This window comes from Megascapheus bottae, chromosome 9 (assembly GCF_031878675.1).
Source record: "Megascapheus bottae isolate mThoBot1 chromosome 9, mThoBot2.hap1, whole genome shotgun sequence".
Taxonomy (NCBI): domain Eukaryota; kingdom Metazoa; phylum Chordata; class Mammalia; order Rodentia; family Geomyidae; genus Megascapheus; species Megascapheus bottae.
Genome location: NC_143517.1, coordinates 28,562,382 through 28,581,777, shown reverse-complemented (window position 1 = coordinate 28,581,777; position 19,396 = coordinate 28,562,382).

Below are 19,396 nucleotides of genomic sequence, written 5' to 3'. Positions count from 1 at the left end.
GAAAATGCATTGATTTCTTTTGTGTACGAAGGGGTACACAGCAAAACAAAAAGGTTAGAGCACAAAAGTAAAAGAACATACTTCCTTCAGTAATGAGCTTAAAGACTTATGAAGAGCCCAAAGTAATTATTTTTCCTTTTTCTTTTACTGTATCCTAGGATACTTATGAATGTAGGAATTAAAGTGTTATTTTGCTGAGTGAATAGCTCAGGTGATATAACATGTGCTTAAAATAATTGTTCAGAAGGATAATTAAAACGATAGTTACATAGGTTTTGTAAAGTCAGAAGACTCTATTAGACTACAAGACAAGGTAAAAATAGGAAGCCATTAACCCTTTGGGTTTCATAGTAGAATAAAAAATGTATTAACAAAAACATCCAGAGATAGCTATGTGGAGAGGGCAGCATGCCTGAAGCTATGCCTTCTCATTAGAAAACTCAGCCAGCTGCTGCTCTCCTGCATTCAATATTTAGAGAATAAATATCCAGCCTTTGCTCTCTTTTCTCTTCCTGCAGTGCTCATTGATCCCCACAGGCTGAACCCAATGAAGAACCAACAGACAAATAAATTCATTAACTTTATAACCATAAATAAATGTTTCAGGACTCTGTGTGCATGTGTGTGTGTGTGTGTGTGTGTGTGTGTGTGTGTGTGTATGGAAGGGAAGGGAAGAGTAGTATTGTCTATGAACACCTAATTGAGTCTACCAATGACTTTTTTACATTTTTATAAGAAAACTGAGTTCTTTGTAGTCTGCTTGATTAAGAGGTTAAGAATATCTTTACTGGCATCTTGGATTCTCTTTATTTCCAACAGTTTTTCTTGATTTTTAATACTCCATTACATCCAAAACCAGATTTAGAATTGCTAGTCTGAATTAAATTCATTCAAGTTCAGTTTTATTATTATTATTATTATTATTATTATAGTTTATGTTAGTTTTAGATAGATATTCTGTTCATGGCATCAGTTATCTTGCACCAAATATTTCATCATAGTTCTGAAGAAATATAGTTCAGGAAAGGCTTTTGTAACTAATGCCTATAATTCTACCTACTCAAAAGGCTGATATCTGAAGATTATGATACAAATCTAGGCTGGGTAGAAAAGTCCATGAAAATCATATCACCAATTAACCACCAGAAAAACAGAAGTTTTGCTGTGGCTAAAAGTGGTAGAGTACTAACCTTAAAATTAAAAACAAACAACAAAAAAACTAAAGGACAACACCCATGATTGACAAAAAGAGAAAAAGTGAAAAGACAAAGAAATATAGTTTAATTTTAGTATATTATAGCACATTGTGAATTAGGTAAATTAATCTATCATCAAGTATATCAGCCAAAAACCACCTTGAAGTCTATGCACCTGTTCTTTCAATAGAAGAGTAATGTGCAGATCACTCAAGCTCATTTTCTCCGAGTAATAGATTAGACTGATTCATTTAAAGTCTATTTGCAAATATTTTGTCTTACCCAGAAGTTGCTAAATCTGACGGTGGTTATTATAGAAATCAAACCATAAATGAGAATTTTGGAGAAGATTGAACAATGAAAGCAAAATCTAAAGCACAGAGTTAAAAGTGTAGTAAATAACACCATGACCTTAGGTCAACTGTTCATAATTACATATAAATTCAGAGAGCTAAAAATGGACTATTATGTCATAAAATAACATTCTGTTTTTTCCTTTTCTTGATCTAAAGAAGTCAATCCATTAGAAATTTATTCTTAATATGAAAGCAAAGATTGAATGAAAGTTATTGCCAGGAACACTAAATATAACCAAGCTCTTTCTTCGATTCTCACAGAATTATATTAGTCTTATTGAGAATTTTTACATTGTTTTAAAATTAATAATAAAATCTGGATATAATAAAGGAAGGAAAACATGTTCATATTTAGAGATATCAATATATTTCATGTTCATGAGTCTCTTACATGAGTCTTGAGAATTATTTTCATTTAAGCATCTCCTCAATGGTGCTTAGCATTATTTACCATAGCTAAAGTATGGAAACAACCCAGATGCCCCTCAGTAGATGAATGGATCAAGAAGATGTGGAATATATTCACAATGGAATTCTATGCTTCCATCAGAAAGAATGACAGCCCCATTTGTTAGGAAATGAAAAGACTTGGAAAAAAATCATATTAAATGAAGTAAGCCAGACTCGAAGAAACATACATAGCTCTATGGTTTCTCTCAATTTCTAACAATTAGTATACGGCTAGGATTTTCCTAGCAGTGGATCAAAAGCTATGTGCATATGGTGATACAGGATGAGGCCAAGGGAAATGTTGTTGTCTTTAATGTACTATGCAAAGTTATTTCTTTACTCTTTTTTTTTTCCCTAATGGTTTATCCTCAGGTGCTGCTGTCTCTGACTTTGGTAACTGGTGTGTTGTGTATACATTTATTTGTATTAGGGAAGGGAAGGGAAGGGAAGGAAAGGGAAAAACAAGATGATGAGACAAAGGATAAAAAGTGAACCAATAAGAATGAGGGGGAAAAAAGTGAACCAATAGAAAAACGATATTCACAAGACAAAATGCTGAAAATGAACTTTAAAACTTGGGAGGGGGAAGAGGAAGGGAAAGTAGGAGAATAACAATGGAAGGGGTAATAGAGTTTAAGAGGTTAAAAGCTGGGTGCAGTGGCTCACACCTGTAATCCTAGCTACTCAGGAGGCTGAGATCTGAGTATCAGGGAAAAAAAGGACATGAGACTCTTATCTCCAATTAACCACTAGAAAATGGGAAGTGGGGCTTGGTTCAAGGGTAGGGCTGTAGCCTTGAGCTGAAGAGCTCAAGGACAATGCCCAGGCCCAGGGGTAGGGTGGTAGCCTTAAGCTGAAGAGCACCCAGGCAGAGTTCAAGCCCCACGACCCACAAAAAAATTTTAAAAAAGAAGTAATGTACTCACTATTTTATGAGTGTAACTATAACCCCTCTATACAGCACCCTGGCAACAAAATAAAATAATAAAGAAAGGAGTGCTGTCATTGCCATTCAGAGGTAAAACAATTGTATAATCAAGGGTTGGATGGTTAGTAATACACATACGTGAGCACACACTTAGGTCCACACAGCCCCCCCCCACACACACACACATTTTCTCCTCAAGCACAGAAGTTTCTCAGAACTTAAGATTGTTTTCTTCAATCCTGGGGCTTGAATTCAGCACCTAGGTGCTGTTGTTGAGGGTTCTTTGCTCAAAGTTAGTGGCTGTCCCAACAGCTCTACTTCCATCTTTGCGGCTGTTAACTGGAGAGAAGGGTCAAATAGACTTCACCATTTACCCTGGCTTCAAATCACAATTCTCAAAGTGGGCTGAATGGATTTTAGTAGTATAATGACTCAGTATTCCCATTATATTATATGCCAGCTGGTAGTATCATGCAAAATTTGTATGGAATGTTATTTTAGGAATTTTTCAGCATTTTTTTCAGTATTTGGATTTCAGCTCTATGAAGTGATCAACCAATTCATCCACATCCCCAAATCTCTATTCTTCAGGGATCAGCCCAAGTTGGTCTCAAACCATGATCCTTCCAGTCTCTAGCTTCAAATCATCTTACATTGCAAGTCTAAATCACCGCATGTATTTTTGACTGCTTATTTTACTACAAAAATTTCACATCCATGATATTATAACATTCACAATATTATAACTGTAATTTAAAAGGAAAACTCGATGTCAATACTCACAAAAATTCTAATAGGATTTTATAACTTTAAAAACATTTTCTTTTTTTCATTTATTTTTATTGTGATTAATAGAAGGGTTACATTATATTCATCAGATAAAAGGTGTATTACTTCACATACATTGATACCCTTTCTCATGTGTTGGTCCCCATTTCCCTCCCCCCACCCCCGCCCCTCATCTTGCTTTCCCCCCTCCCCTATCCAATTTCAAATAACCAGATACATCCAATATATCAGATAACAAGGTGAAATGCTATAACAATGTGAGATAACCAAAGACAGCAAAAGAGATGAGCGATAACATAGTACATTAAGGACAACAATCACTCGTTATATGGCTTTTGTTTCCTTATCCTGGAAGTTCTTTCATTTAGCTTCATACTATATGGCCTTTTATATATAGGGTTTGTTCTATTGTAAATCTCTGCTACGAGAGCTGAGCCGAAGGTTTCTACTGATTATGACAAATGAGGGAAACCACTGAGCCTATGTTCCTTTGAGTCTGGCTTACTTCACTTAATATAATTTTTTCTAAGTGTCAAAGCAATTTTTAATTGTTCCTTTTGTCAGATCTTGGTTAATTTCTTTTTTTTGACTTTTATGTTTTTTATTGTAATTAATAAAAGGGTTACATGATATTTGCCAGATAGAAGGTGCATTAATTCACATATATTGATACCCTTTCACATGTCTTGGTCCCCATTGCCCTCCCCTGCACCCCCCCCCCCCCCCCCCCCCCCCCCGTCTTGGTTTTCCCCCCTTCCCTATCCAATTTCAAATAACCAAATACAAATATATCCAATATATCAGATAACAAAGTGAAATACTGTAACAATATGAGATAACCAAGGGACAGCAAAAGAGATGAGAGATAACATAGTACATTAAGGACAACAATCATTCATTATATGGCTTTTGTTTCTATATCCTGGAGGTCTTCTCAATTAACTTCATACTATATGGCCTTATGTATCAAGGTTAAAAACATTTTCATTTCAAAGAAATCTTTCATCATCAGGTCTTTATATAAGGAACTTATTTAAATATGTAATCCTTTATCAAGTAATTCTAATCAACTCAGAAGTAACTTATTTTCTTTGTGCATGTGTGTGTGTGTGAAGGGCATTGAACTCTGAGTCTGGACGCTGTTCCTGAGCTCTTCAGCTCAAGGCTAGTACTCTACCACTTGAACCACAAAACCACTTCCTGTTTTCTGGTGGTTAATTGGAGATAAGAGTCTCAAGGGTTTTCCTTCCCTGGCTGGCTTTCAGTCATGATCCTCAGATTTCAAACTCCTGATTCGCTAGGATGATAGGTATAAGCCACTAGCACCCAGTTTGTATTTTCACATTTAACTTATTTCTGATTATTTTCATATTTGGAATTGTTTTTCTTTTTTTTTCTTTTTCTTTTTTGCCAGTCCTGGGCTTGAGCTCAGGGCCTGAGCACTGTCCTTGGACTTTCTCAAGGCTAGAGCTCTACCACTTGAGCCTCAGCACCACTTCCGGCTTTTTTCTATGTATGTGGTACCGAGGAATCGAACCCGGGTCTTCATGCCTGCTAGGCAAGCACTTTAACCACTAGGCCAAACTCCTGGCCCCTTGCTTTTCTTATTCTATGATTAAAAAAATTAATTTTTTCAACACTTCTATTTTTTTCAAAGAAACATTTTTCATAAAATTGTCTGATTATTTTCTTTTGGTTAGATGTTAGAAGCTATCTACATACCTTAGCTCACCTGCTATCTTCACTTCTATTCTTTATTTATTTTTGTCAAGAATTTTCTCTAAATTCAAATCACTGACATGTGTTTATCTCTCTACGTGGTTCTCTTATATAGGTAGCAAAATTCTAACCAGTAATTTTACTCATTTCTTTTTAAAATGTTTCATAGGTTTGTTTTAGCTCCATAATTTCTTCTAGTAGCTTATCTTCTAGTGATATTATCTTCCTTGTCTAATCAATTTATTTCATTTATTTTTGCACTGTTACTGGGGCTTAAACTCATTGCCTAGGAACTATTTCTTACTTTCTTTTTACCTCCAATGTTTGTGCTCTATTACTTAAGCAACAGGTCCACTTCTGAGTTCTTGATAATTAATTGGAAATAAAGAATCCTATTTACTTTCCTGTACTATATGGATTTGAGCTAGTATCCTCAGTTAAGTCGAGCAGTTAAGATTACATTTCAGAACCATGGAATAGCTATGTGATTTAATTCAGATTTATAAGCTTATCTTTCAATACACTGTTTTTGAACCTAGTTTGTACAGATTTTTTACTATCTTGAGTATTTAACTTATGAAATGCCATTTTTATTGCTGTGCTTTCTCATATTTGATATGTTGATATTTAAACAGATATTTTATCAGAGAAAACATTTCATCTCAGTTTGCATTTCGACAGAACAAATGAGAAATTTGTTATTTTAGGATATCCTTGCATTTTGTTTTTTTTCTATTTTATCTTGTGATTGAAATATTTCTAAAATTCTCATCAACATTGTTGAAGTTAGCTATAAAGCATATTAAATAGCATATAACACTGATAAGACAACTTGATGCTAGGTTCATTTATGAACAGTAGAATTTGTTGTATGTTGTTATATTTATGTTTCTGTTGTATTTTATTATTCCCTTTATTATTATTTTCTACATCATACACACTTTGGAAATGTTTTTTTCCATACATTTTATTGTAATTAATAGAAGGGTTACATTATATTCACCAGATAGAAGCTGCATTACTTCACAAACATTGATACCCTTTCTTATGTCTTGGTCCCCATTTCCCTCCCCCTATCCCCACATCTTGTTTTCCCCCCTTCCCTATCATATTTTAAATTACCAAATAAACATATATATATAAGATAACAAGGTAAAATACTTTAACACTATGAGATAACCAAGGGATAGCAAGAGAGATGAGAGATAACATAGTACATTAAGGACAACAATCACTCATTATATGGCTTTTGCTTAAGAAAAAAAGTTCTTTTCTTTTTTGAGAGCAAAAAGCTGTATTCAGAAGAAAAGTATGTTGGTGGAAGGTCTCTGCTGCTCTGTCCATTGTGTGCTCTCCACACATTGTGAAATCTTTATTTCAATAAATCTAAGGGATTTCATATTTATTTTCCTTATAAATAGAATAAATCGATACACGTGACTTCAGTTTCAGGAGCTTTAACCAACAAGCTGGAGATCCAGGAGTTTTGATAGTGAAATGGAATTTTTTTTAATATCTGTGATACTAATTGCCTCTTCATCTTGTCATGACAATGTGGTAAAATAGGCATGTTTTTATCTCTTTTATTTGGTTTGCTAATAGTTTCCAGATATTAAATATGCATACAACCTTTATTTCATTTCCAGGGCAATGCTATTATTAGTCCTGAAATATAAGGTATTCCTATTATTCTCTCATGGTCAGTTCAAACTTTATTTATTTGAAATAATTTGCATATTCTTTAGGTTTCCGCTAATAAAGTTTTTGGGGGAGTCATGAGATTGAACTTGGCCTGGATGCTTTTCCTTAGTTCTTCAGCTCAAGGCTACTGCTCTACCCTGGCCTGGGTGTTGTCCCTGAGATCTTCACCTCAAGGCTACTTACTGCCCTACCCTTGAGCCAAGTGCCACTCCCCATTTTCCAGAGGTTAATTGGAGATAAGAGTCTCAGGTTCTTTTGTGCCTGGACTGGATTTGAACTGTGATCCTCAGATCTGCTAGTAAATTTTATATAAGGATATTTAGTGGATAATTTTCTTGTTTTTCGCGTATTGAAAGTAAGAATATATTCACCTATTTGAGCAATTTTGTTGGAATATTTTTCATGTATATTCATATAATGCAGGTGAGTACAATTTACCTATCTGAGTGATTTAGTTAGTATTTTTTCAGTGCATGACCTATAGTTATTATATCATTATATATCATATAATTAAAATGTTAATTTTTTTCAAACATTTGAATTATTTACAGTGATTTTACTTAATTTGGAGTTCATTTCTCAGTTCTAACTACAAATAAAATGGAAAATACAAGTGAGGATTCAGAAAATAGAGAAATGAGTATTCACATGCAAGAAGAATGTACATGGATTTTACTATATTTTTCATAGAAATTAGTTCATATGACCTCAAATCAGTAAAACCCAATGCTATAAAATAGCTGAAGATAAGAAATGATTCCACATATGATGTTGAAGGTGATGACTTTTACACCCAATGCCAAAGGCACAATTTATGAGATAAAGAATTAATGACCTAGATCTTTTTTAAACAATTAAAATTTTAGACACATTTTTGTCAAACAATGTAAAGACAAACCATAGGTTAGAAAAATATATTTATCAAAGACACATCATATAAATGATATGCAAAACATACAATGAACATCCAGAAGTTAATATAACATAAATGCTCATAATGAACTCAATCAGACTTGAAATTGTAAGGAAGTAAGTAATATAATACAAAATAATACAGATTAAAAGATGTTCCTTTTTATGTGGCTATTAGATCCAAACAGTACAAGAGCAAGGACTCAATATTTGAAAAACCAATGCTATGGACATGGTATTGGAAATATAAACACAACTACATAGACATAAAAACCTATGACTCTATAGACATAATGTTTTATTTCATAAATTAATATGTATGTATGATAGACAAACCCTTAGCCTGATTTGATTATGTTCTAAATACTAAGTGCCAGTGATTGTATATAGAGGTTCCCTTCTTGAACACTTGTTTGTTAAACATGTCATTTGAAATATGATGTAAAAATCAATGTTAATAAATCTTTAATAAAAAAATAAAAAAGATGTTCCTCATCAATATCATTAAGGAAATGTATATAAAATCAAAGAGATATTACTACATTCATACATAGATGACCTAAAACAGAGTCCTGAAAATGCTGAATGTAGATTAGCACATGAATTTGGCTCAGAATTCAAAAGAACACAGGAACTTTGGGAAGCAATGTGGAAGTTTCTTTCAAAATTAAGTAATATTGCCATAATGTAAGCCATAAATATTTGTCCTTGATATTTGCAAAAAGGGTAGCAAAATGTCTATCAAGAACAAATCCTATAAAAAGAGCGAAAACTCTTTGTGAATATTTATATCAACTTTATTCCTAATTCCTAGACATGGAAATTATTGTTATTCACTCCATAAATAAACTTCATTCTTTTTCTTTCCTTGCAAGTCCTGGGGCATGAATTCAGGGTCTTATCACCGTCCTAGGGCTATCTCAAGTATAGAGCTCTACCACTTGAGCCACAGCACCACATTCAGCTTTTTCTATGTATGCGGTACCGAGGAAACGAACTCTGGTTTTCATGCAAGCTAGGCAAGCACTCTACCATTAGGCCAAACTCTTGGCCTCTAAACTTCATTCTTCTTGACAATAAAATTTCAACTCTTAAAATCACATAAGAAAACGACCAATGAAAAGATAGAAAGAAAGCTTGGATTCATGTTAGTTAATAATTTTAAAAAAATCTTGAAAAAGATTCTTGTGGTACAACTCTTATTACTTGACATTATAGAGAGCTAAACTCCAGAGATTCATGACTGACAGGTGTCAACCCGGGTCCAGTGAGGGAGGGATGAATGATCAATCAATGTTTTTCATCACCATGCTCTATTTGTTGCTGCCACAGTGGGTGCAATTCTAAATCCACAAGACTCTGACAACAAAGTAACCCCTAACCTAAACTATGGACATTGTAACAAAGGTAGTTTTTGGATGAGGGATCTTGGCTTCTTCACAAGCTTTTGAAGAAGCAGAGAGTATATGGGAAATTGCCTCACTTCCTCCTTACTTTTGCTGTGATCCTAAAGTTAACTAAATCCATTAAATAAGTCCATTAAATAAACAAAAAGAAAAATAAATTTAAAACAAAAAGAGAATATATCTTCAGATAGAGTGAGTTTCTTGCTATAATATCGTAATTATAATATTATAATTTTAGGAAGAATGTTTTTTTTAATAATCCTGGTTTTGCCAATCTCTTTTCTCATGTCTTCCCATAATATATGCCTCTGAAATTGTTTTTTTAATTAATTTATTTTTTAATATATTTTTATTGTATTTAATAGAAGGGTTACATGATATTTGCCAGATAAATGGTGCCTTAATTCCCACACATTGATACCCTTTCACATGTCATGGTCCCCATTTCCCTTCCCCCTCCCCCACCCCTCATCTTGTTTTCCCCATTCCCTATCCAATTTCAGATAACCAAATACAATTATATCCGATATATCAGATAACAAAGTGAGATAGTGTAACAATATGAGATAACCAAGGGACAGTAGACGTGATGAGAGATAACATAGTACCTTCAGAACAACAATGATTAATTATATGGCTTATGTTTACATCATATTTTAAATGACAAGTTTAACAAACAATTGTTCAAGGAGGAAATCTCTACATTCTCTGGGACTTAGTCTTTAGAACTTAATCAAAATTAGGCTAACAGTTTGTATGTCATAAAAACATATCAGTTTATGAAATAAAACATTATGATTATAGAGTCATAGGTTTTTTTGTCTATATAGTTATGTTTGTATTTCCATTACCATGTCCATTGCTTTGGGTATGCAGTTGTTGAGTCCTCTCTCTTGTACACTTTGGATTTAATAACCGCATATTAAGGATACCATGCGCCTTTTGTTCCTTAGGTCTTGACTTGTCTCACTCAGCATGATTCGCTCTAGATTCATCCACTTCCCTGCGAATGCCATTATTTTATCTTGTCTGTTGGCTATGTAGAATTCCATTGTGTATATATACCACATTTTCTGTATCCATTCATCTGCAGTAGGGCATCTGGGTTATTTCCATCGCCTGGCTATTGTGAATAGTGCAGAGATGAACATAGCTGAGCAGGTGTCTTTATAATATCCTGGGTCATGCTGTTCAGGATAGATGCCCAGAAGTGGTATGGCAGAATCATGGGGAAGGTCTATTTTCAGTTCTTTAAGGAATCTCCACACTGCTTTCCAGAGTGGCTGAACTAATTTACAATCCCACCAGCAGTGCAGTAGGGTTCCTTTTTCTCCAAAACCCCGCCAGCAACTGTCATTGTCTGAGTTCAAAATCTTGGCCATTCTTATTGGGGTAAGGTGGTATCTTAGGGTTGTTTTTATTTGCATTTCCTTTATGACCATGGATGATGAACATTTTCTCATATGCTTTTCTGCCATTTTAATCTCTTCTTCTGATAAGTCTCTCTTTAGTTCCCTTGCCCATTTAGTGAATGGTTTATTTGGTTTTGGGGGGATTAGTTTCTTGAGTTCCATGTAGATACTGGATATTAAGCATTTGTCAGATGCATTGTTGGTGAATATCTTTCCCAGTTGGTTGGCTGTCTCTCTACTTTTGCAACTATGTTTTTATCTGTACAGAAACTTTTTATTTTTAGGTAGTCCCATTTATCGAGTCTCTCTCCAATCTGTTGTGACCCTGGGATTCTGTTCAGGAATCTGTTGCCTGTGCCTATGGGTTCCAGTATCTCTCCTACATTATCATGTAGCAATTTCACGGTTTCCGGTCTGACGTTGAGGTCTTTGATCCACTTTGAGTTAATGCTTGTGCATGGCGAAAGGCTAAGGTCAATTTTTAGTTTTCTGCATGTGGCTGCCCAGTTTTGCCAGCACCAATAATTGAATAAACTGTGTTTGTTCCATTGTATATCTTTGGCTCCTTTGTCAAATACAAGTTGCCTATAGGTATATGGTTCTATTTCTGGGTCTTCCATTCTGTTCCACTGATCTTCTGGTCTGTTTTTGTGCCAGTACCAAGCAGTTTTTGTTACTATGGCTCTATAGTAGAGTTTGAAGTCTGGTATTGTAATACCACCAGCATTGCTCTTTTTGCCTAGAATTGTTTTGGGTATTCTAGGTCTTTTCTTATTCCATATGGATCTTTGGATAATATCTTCAATTTCCATAAAGAATGTCTTTGGGATTTTAATGGGGATTGCATTGAATTTGTATATCAGTTTTGGCAGTATAGCCATTTTCACTACGTTGATTCTCCCTAGCCATGAGCATGGGATGTCTTTCCATTTCCTAGTGTCCTCTTTAATTTCTTTCATTAGGCTTTTATAATTTTCATTGAATAATTCCTTTACTTCTTTGGTTAAGTATATTCTTAAGTATTTTATTCTTTTGGGGGCTATTGCAAATGGGATCATTTTCTTGATTTGGCCTTCTGTTTGTGTATTGTTGGTGTACAAGAAGGCTACTGACTTCTGAAGGTTGATTTTGTATCCTGCCACTTTGCTAAAGTGGTTTATTAATTCTAGTAGTTTGGGAGTGGAGTTTGTTGGGTCACTCAAGTAGAGGATCATGTCGTCTGCGAATAAGGATAGTTTAATTTCTTCTTTCCCTATGTGGATCCCTTTGATGTCCTTTTCTTGTCTTATTGCTCTGGCTAAGTGTTCCAGCACTATATTGAAGAGAAGTGGAGAGAGTGGGCATCCCTGTCTAGTTCCTGACTTTAAGGTGAATGGTTCCAGTCTTTCACCATTTAGTATAATACTGGCTGTAGGTTTTTCATATATGGCTTTCACTATTTTGAGGAATGTACCTCTTATTCCTATTTTTTCTAGTGCTTTCAACAAGAATGGATGTTGTATTTTGTCAAATGCCTTCTCCGCATCCAGAGAAATTATCATATGATTCTTATCTTTAGCTCTATTGATATGATGTATTACATTGATTGATTTGTGAATGTTAAACCAGCCTTGCATTTGTGGGATGAAGCCCACTTGATCATAATGCATGATTTTTTAAATTTGTTTCTGGATTCTGTTAGCTAATATTTTATTGAGGAGTTTTGCATCTGTGTTCATTAGAGAGATAGGTCTGTAGTTTTCTTTTTTTGTTGGGTCTTTCCCTGGTTTGGGGATGAGAGTAATATTAGCTTCATAAAATGAGTTTGGTATTGCTCCTTCTGTTTCTATTTCTCGGAAGAGTTTCAAGAGTATAGGTGTTATTTCATCTTTAAATGTTTTGTAGAATTCCGCAGTGAAACCATCTGGACCTGGGCTTTTTTTGGTTGGCATTTCCCCGATTGCTTCCGCAATTTCGTTGTAAGAAATTGGTCTGTTCAATTTGTTTACCTCATCATTGTTCAGTGTGGGTAGCCTATATTTATTTAAGAAATCATCCATTTCTACTAGATTTTCTTGTTTCTTTGAATATAGGCCCTGGTAGTACCTATTCATTATGGACTGGATTTCTTGGGAATCCGTTGTGATTGTTCCCGTGGGGTCTCTAATCTTGTTTATTTGAGTCTCCCCTTTCCTTTTTTTGCCAAGGGTCTGTCAATTTTGTTTACTCTTTCAAAGAACCAACTTTTTGATTTATCAATTTTGTGTATAGTAGATCTTATTTCAATCTCTGAAATTTCTGATTTTATTTTTGTTATTTCTGTCCTTCTAGCTGTTTTAGAATTAACTTTTTCTTGCTCCTCTAGGTGTTTCAGTTTTTTTTTAAGGTTATTTACGTGCTCTTCCTCTGTCTTTTTAATATGCGCTCGTAGTGCGATAAATTTGCCTCTTAGAACTGCCTTTGCTGTGTCCCATAAGTTTCTTTGTGATGTTTCTTGATTGTCATTACATTCAAGGAAGTTTTTAATTTCATTTCTGATCTGATCTGTTACCCAGGGGTTATTCAGAAGTGTGTTGTTCCATTTCCATGTGATTGAATGTTTTTTGACTTTGACTGCATTGTTCAGAATTAGTCTGACTCCACTGTGGTCTGATAGGATGCATGGGATTATATCAGACTTCTTGTATCTGCTTAAGTTTTCTGTATGAAATATTACATGATCTATTTTGGAGTGTGTTCCATGTGCTGCTGAGAAAAATGTAAAAAGTTTCGCCATTGGGTGGAAGATTCTGTGTATATCTGTTAAACCCTGCTGGGCTATGGTGTCATTTAAGTCGATGGTGTCTTTGCTTAACTTTTGTTGAGTTGACCTGTCATTTGTTGAGAGTGGAGTATTGAGGTCACCGACAATGATTGTGTTTGAGTCTATCTTGTTCTGTAGTTCTAAAAGAGTTTGTTTGACGAATTTGGGTGCTCCCATGTTGGGGAAGTAGATGTTTATAACTGTAATATTATGGGCATGGATTGTACCCTTTACTAATATATAATGGCCGTCTCTATCTTTGTGTACTGATTTTACTGAGAAGTTAATTTTAACGGAGATTAAGATTGCTACTCCTGCTTTTTTGCGTGGTGCATTGGAGTGGAAAATTCATTTCCATCCTTTCACTTGGAATTTGTTTCTGTCTTTGGCAGTGAGGTGTGTCTCTTGGAGGCAAAATATGGATGGGTGGTGTTTCTTAATCCAATCTGCTGCTCTGTGTCTTTTGAGTGGATTGTTCAGCCCATTCACAGTTAGGGAGATTATGGAGAAGTGGTCAGTGTCCATTGTTATTTATTTTTACTTCTAAGTTTCTTTCTCTTTTTTCCCCTTTTGTGTTTAGTGAATTATAGATGTTTGCTTCTTGATGTGGGTTCTTGATGTTCTACAATTTGTTCTCGGTTAATTAGTATTCTTTGTAACGCTGGTTTAGTGTGCATGTATTCATAAAGCTTCTCTTTGGAGTGAAATATTCTTGTTTCTCCCTCAAATGTAAATGCTAGCTTTGCTGGATACATCAGTCTGGGTTGGCAGTTGTTGGTCTTCAGGACATCAATGATGTTTTTCCAAGCTTTTCTTGCATTTAGGGTTTGCGTGGAGAGATCTGCTGTAATTCGAATGTTCTTCCCATTATAATATAGCTCCTTCTTTGTTTTTGCAGCATTTAAGATCAATTCCTTGGTATTCAGGTCTAATGTCTTTACTATGATGTGTCTAGGTGAGTTCCTTTTAGGATCTTGCCTGCTTGGGCTCCTGAAACCTTCAATAATGTGAGTATTTTCCCTTTTGAAGTTGGGGAAGTTCTCTGCTATGATTTTGGTGAATAAAGGTTGCATTCCTTTGTCCTGGAATCCGGCCCCCTCCTCTATCCCTATTATACAAAGATTAGACTTCTTTGCTGCATCTGCCAGTTCCTGGAGCTCTCTCTGGTAGATTCTGACTGATTTTTCCAAGGTGGCGATTCTCTGTTCCAGCTCTTGTGTTTTGTCTTCCGTTTCTGATGTTCTATTCTCCATCTCCATCAATCTGCTGCTTAATGCCTCCATTTTTGCTTGAAGTGTGGATGCTGAGCTGATCATGTCTGCTCTGAGGATATTAATCTGTTCTTCCATTTCTCTTTTGAATTCGAGGAGCTCTTTGGAGATTTCCTGCTTATGTTCCTGGAATTGTTTTTGTAATTGTGTTTTAATCTCTTTAGTCATGTTCACAATCATCTCCTTGAATAGGGTCATGTTTCATGTCTCTTCAGGTGTCATTTCTTGGGATGGTGACATCTCTCTCGTCCCTTCACTCTTATTGCCTTTTGGGCTTTGCATGGGACTTTGATTATTTATGTATGTCGTGATTCTTCTTTGAACTCTCCTTGGCATTGAGAACTGTTGTTGTAGTTTGCTATGTAGTCAGTAGGTAACGGTCTTTGCTTGGATTGGGACCGTGGTTCTGGGAGTATGTGAATACCTGTGGTTCTCAGCCAAATTGATTCCTCTGCTAACTATGTCAGAGTTTGCCGTTTTTGTAGGTGTTCGGTCGATTTGCAGAGGCTGTGTGCTGCTGTAGGACTAGCTCTCAGCCCAGCCAGTGGCCTCACAGTGGGCCGTGGGATGGATTTGAGAGCTTCGGTCTCAGCGTGCTGGGCGGATGGTTGGTTTTCCTGTTCTGCTTCTAGGGGCAAACCCCGGCCAAGGGTCTGGAGTTTGGGGGTTTCTAGGAGCTCTCAGCAGGACCTGCGGCTGTCTGCTCTGTTCCCAGGGGTGGGGCCCAGCTGAGGACATGTCCTCCAAGGGCAGAGCCGCGCCTTTCTGATTCTCAGAAGGGCAAGCTTGGCTGCTGGTCAGCCCTTCAGTTCCCTACTGCTTTGTCGGAGAGTCTGTGACTGTGGGGGGCCCCTTGGTGCTGTCTGGCTCAGCATTCCCAGCTGGAGAATGCCCGGCTCAAGATTTGAGGAGGTCAGATGCTGGCTCCTATTGTCCCGTACACCCCACCCGCTGTTGTAAGGCAGGGACACAGTGCTCCCGCTCTTCAGACCCAGTGGCCTGGGAGAGGAGCCGGGTGGGTGGGTGGGTGGGAGCTGGGACACCCCGGCCTCCCCTGGTGGGGTGCTGGGTCTTGGCGTAGCCCGCCTGTCAGTCTCCAGTCAAAGGCCTGGAAGAGGAACCTGGTGGGCGGGTGGGGACTGGGACACCTCCACCTCCCTTGGTGGGGTGCTGGGTCTTAGCGCTTCCCACCTGTCAATCTCCAGTCATTGGTCTGGGGGAGGGGCTGTTGAGGGAAGGGAGAGGATTCTAAGTTCCTTGCCCCCCTGTTCCTGCTTTTCTCAGGAGGGGTGGAGGGGTCTGAGTTAAGTTCTATGGGTTGGCACCTGCTCTGTGTTTGGGGGCCTGCTGCAGTACTCATGCCTCTGCATTCGTCTGTGGGCGCTGCACGGTGTTGGAGAATCCTTCACTCCCCTCGGATCTCCGCCACCGCTTGTGGTCCGCGTCTGGGTTCTGTTGCTTGCTGTTCTGGTTCCGTGTCTGGGTTCCGCTGCTTCTATGGCTCGCTGACCCGGTTGCCCGGCCGGCGCTGCCCGTTCTGGCTCCCGCCACTGCCCCCTCTGCTGCCGCTTTTCTTGGCTTGGCGCGGTGGGGGAGGGGTCCTCACGTTCTGAATTCTTTGAGAAAGTTGGATGTGAGCTTTATCTGGATTTCTTTTCCAGTTTGGGTTCTTTTCCGTTGCTTCTTGAGTTTGTTGTTGTGGATTTCTTAAAGTAATTGATTTGTGGGACTCCCTGGTTCTCTCTTTTTGTGAGAGAGAGCTAGGCAGTGTCCCTATTGTCTCGGCGCCATCTTCCTCCGACTGTCTGATATTGGGTTTTATCTTAGTTGTTTAGTGAAAAATTAAAATAATATCACAGTCCTCTGGTACTGTGTATATACTAGTGGGAAAGCTTGAACAAGTTATTTTTACTAAGGAGGAAGTGATTTGAAAGTTCCTCTTAATTAGGCAAAACTGAAATGAGAAAATGCCCTATTAGGCTATTCAAAGACTGAAACTAAGTCTTTTATAATTTCATCAAGGCTGTCATTCCCTGTGACCCCTTGGAATGAAGAGAAAATGGCACAGTTTAAATAGCAAAAGCAATGGCCTTCTGGGAGAGAAAGGCCTAATAGCGTAAGTTTGGCTTTTCAGGATTAGATGTTCAGAAAGTGTGTTCAAAGAAATTCGAATGTTGGTACTTCCTTCCAAAGAACAGCACAGCTTCAAAATGCAAATCATCTGGAGAAAGCAAGAGATAAATGTATTGTAACATGATAACCTACAGCTGGCTTGTGCACCTACAGGCTGTTCATGAATAATTTATTTCACATGGCCAATAGTTTATTCCATTCACTACCAGACACTATAATATTATTTCTGTTTTAGGAAAATAGAAAATTAAGTGTAATGTCTAAAACTGTTGTACAAACTGTTTTCAAAACCACTATAGGCTAGATGCTCATGTAGAAGCAAATAGCTGTAAAATGTCAATGACTTTAACAAAGTTAATGGGTGCCTGCATATAAAATACACATGGGCAGGGAAGCTGTGTGTCTTTACCATTTAAAGGCTAGACGTTCACTAAGCTTTTTCTCAATACAGTCTGTGATACATACCTCAGAAAATGAAAGAAAAGTATGAACCTCTCACACGTTCCCATCCAGAGTCAACTGACTCAGGTTTCTCACATTTTGTTGACCAAATCAAGTCACATGAATATGTATTTAAATGTACAGGAAGCTCAATCAAAGTGCTTTGTCTTAAAGTAGGAAAAATTTAAAAAAATAATGATGAGAAAGCACTGATTTCCTACCACTGTATCAATAGACACATTATGTACAGGACATTAAACAATGCCTGCTCTAAGAATGCAATTGGGTAGATATCACTTAAGGTCAACTGTAGTAAACCCTCATAGTGATTCTACAACTTGAAAATTTTACATTTTCCTCTGTTCTATACCCCCAATTTCTCTTTCTCCATCTATTTTTACTGCCATTTTGTTACTAATGGCCACTCTCCCTTTTGCACCCTCCCTCAAACTATTTCAAACTTCAATTTTTATATATACATGTAAAACACTTGAACAATATTCACCCCATTTACTCTGTCTGTTCTCTCTTCTCCTTAATGATAGATTCCATTTCAGATTCTGCAGATTCTGTTTTACTTTCCTATCATTCACTTACAGTATATATTAAATATACAAAGGGGTTTCATCATATTTCCTACATATTATATCTTGATTGAATAATTGTCTCTATTCTCTATATATACATGTGTACATGTATTTGTGTATGTGTAGGTATTTATGATTCTTCATAGTTTTTTGTTGTTGTTGTTGGTCCTGAAGCTTGAACTCAGGACCTGGGCATTCACTGTCTCAGAGTTTTTGTGCACACAATAGAGCTCTACTACATGAACCAAAGCATAACTTCTGATTTTTTTTCAGTAGTTGATTGGAGATAAGAATCTCAAACTTACCTGCCTGGGCTGGCTTCAAACTGCAGTCCTCAGATCTCAGCCTCCTGTGTAGTCAAGGAGTGCAGGTGTGAGCCACTGGCACTTAGCAATTCTGTATAATCTTTGCAGTCTAGATTTACCTTATGGACAGAACCTATTTTGCTTTCTCAGCTTAAACAGTTCTACTTTTATTATTATTTATTATATTTTTATTATGGAGGTGATATACAGAGGGATTACAATCACATGAGTCAGCTAATGAGTACATTTCCTTTCATACAATTTTTCTGTCCCCTCACTTTCAGTTTCTCCCTTCCATCTCCACCCAAGAGTTATGTATCTTGTTTTCAGAGTTCCAATGGTGCACTTTTTCAAGCTTTTCTCCTTGATTTCTGTGCACTTTTCACATCACTTCTGTAGATATACACTTGAATACACCATACATAAGTTAAATGAGACAGAGTCATCAAAAAGTAAGCACTAAACAAATGGAAGAAAGAAGAGAGGTCTCTAGTTTCCATATCTTGGATTCCTTTTTATGTGTATTATTATATACAATTCTGCAGAGTCTGTTATTCAGGATGCTTTTGTCTTTCTTTACTTTTATTTTGGTCTCATTGGATGGGAGTACTTAGAATCCTATATAATTTATCATATCCCAGCATATTTTAGACCTAATTTCCTCCTATCAGAAAGAACATGCTCTATTTGTCTCTCTAAGCTTGGCTTACCTCACTTAACATGAGTTGCTCTAGTTCAATCCACTTCACAGTGAACATTATTTTATCCCTTCTAATGGCTGTGTAAAATTCTGTTGTGCACAAGTGCCACATTTTCGGTAAAATTATCTATTGTGGGCATCTGGCCTGTTTCCATATCTCAGCTGCTGTGAATAGTGAAGCAATGAACATGGATATCCAGGCTTCTTTATGGTATCCTGGCTTGTGATGTTCTGGAAAGATGTCCAGGAATGATGTGCCTTGGTTGTAGTAGGGAAGGTCTACGTTTAGTGTTTTCAAAACCTCCAAA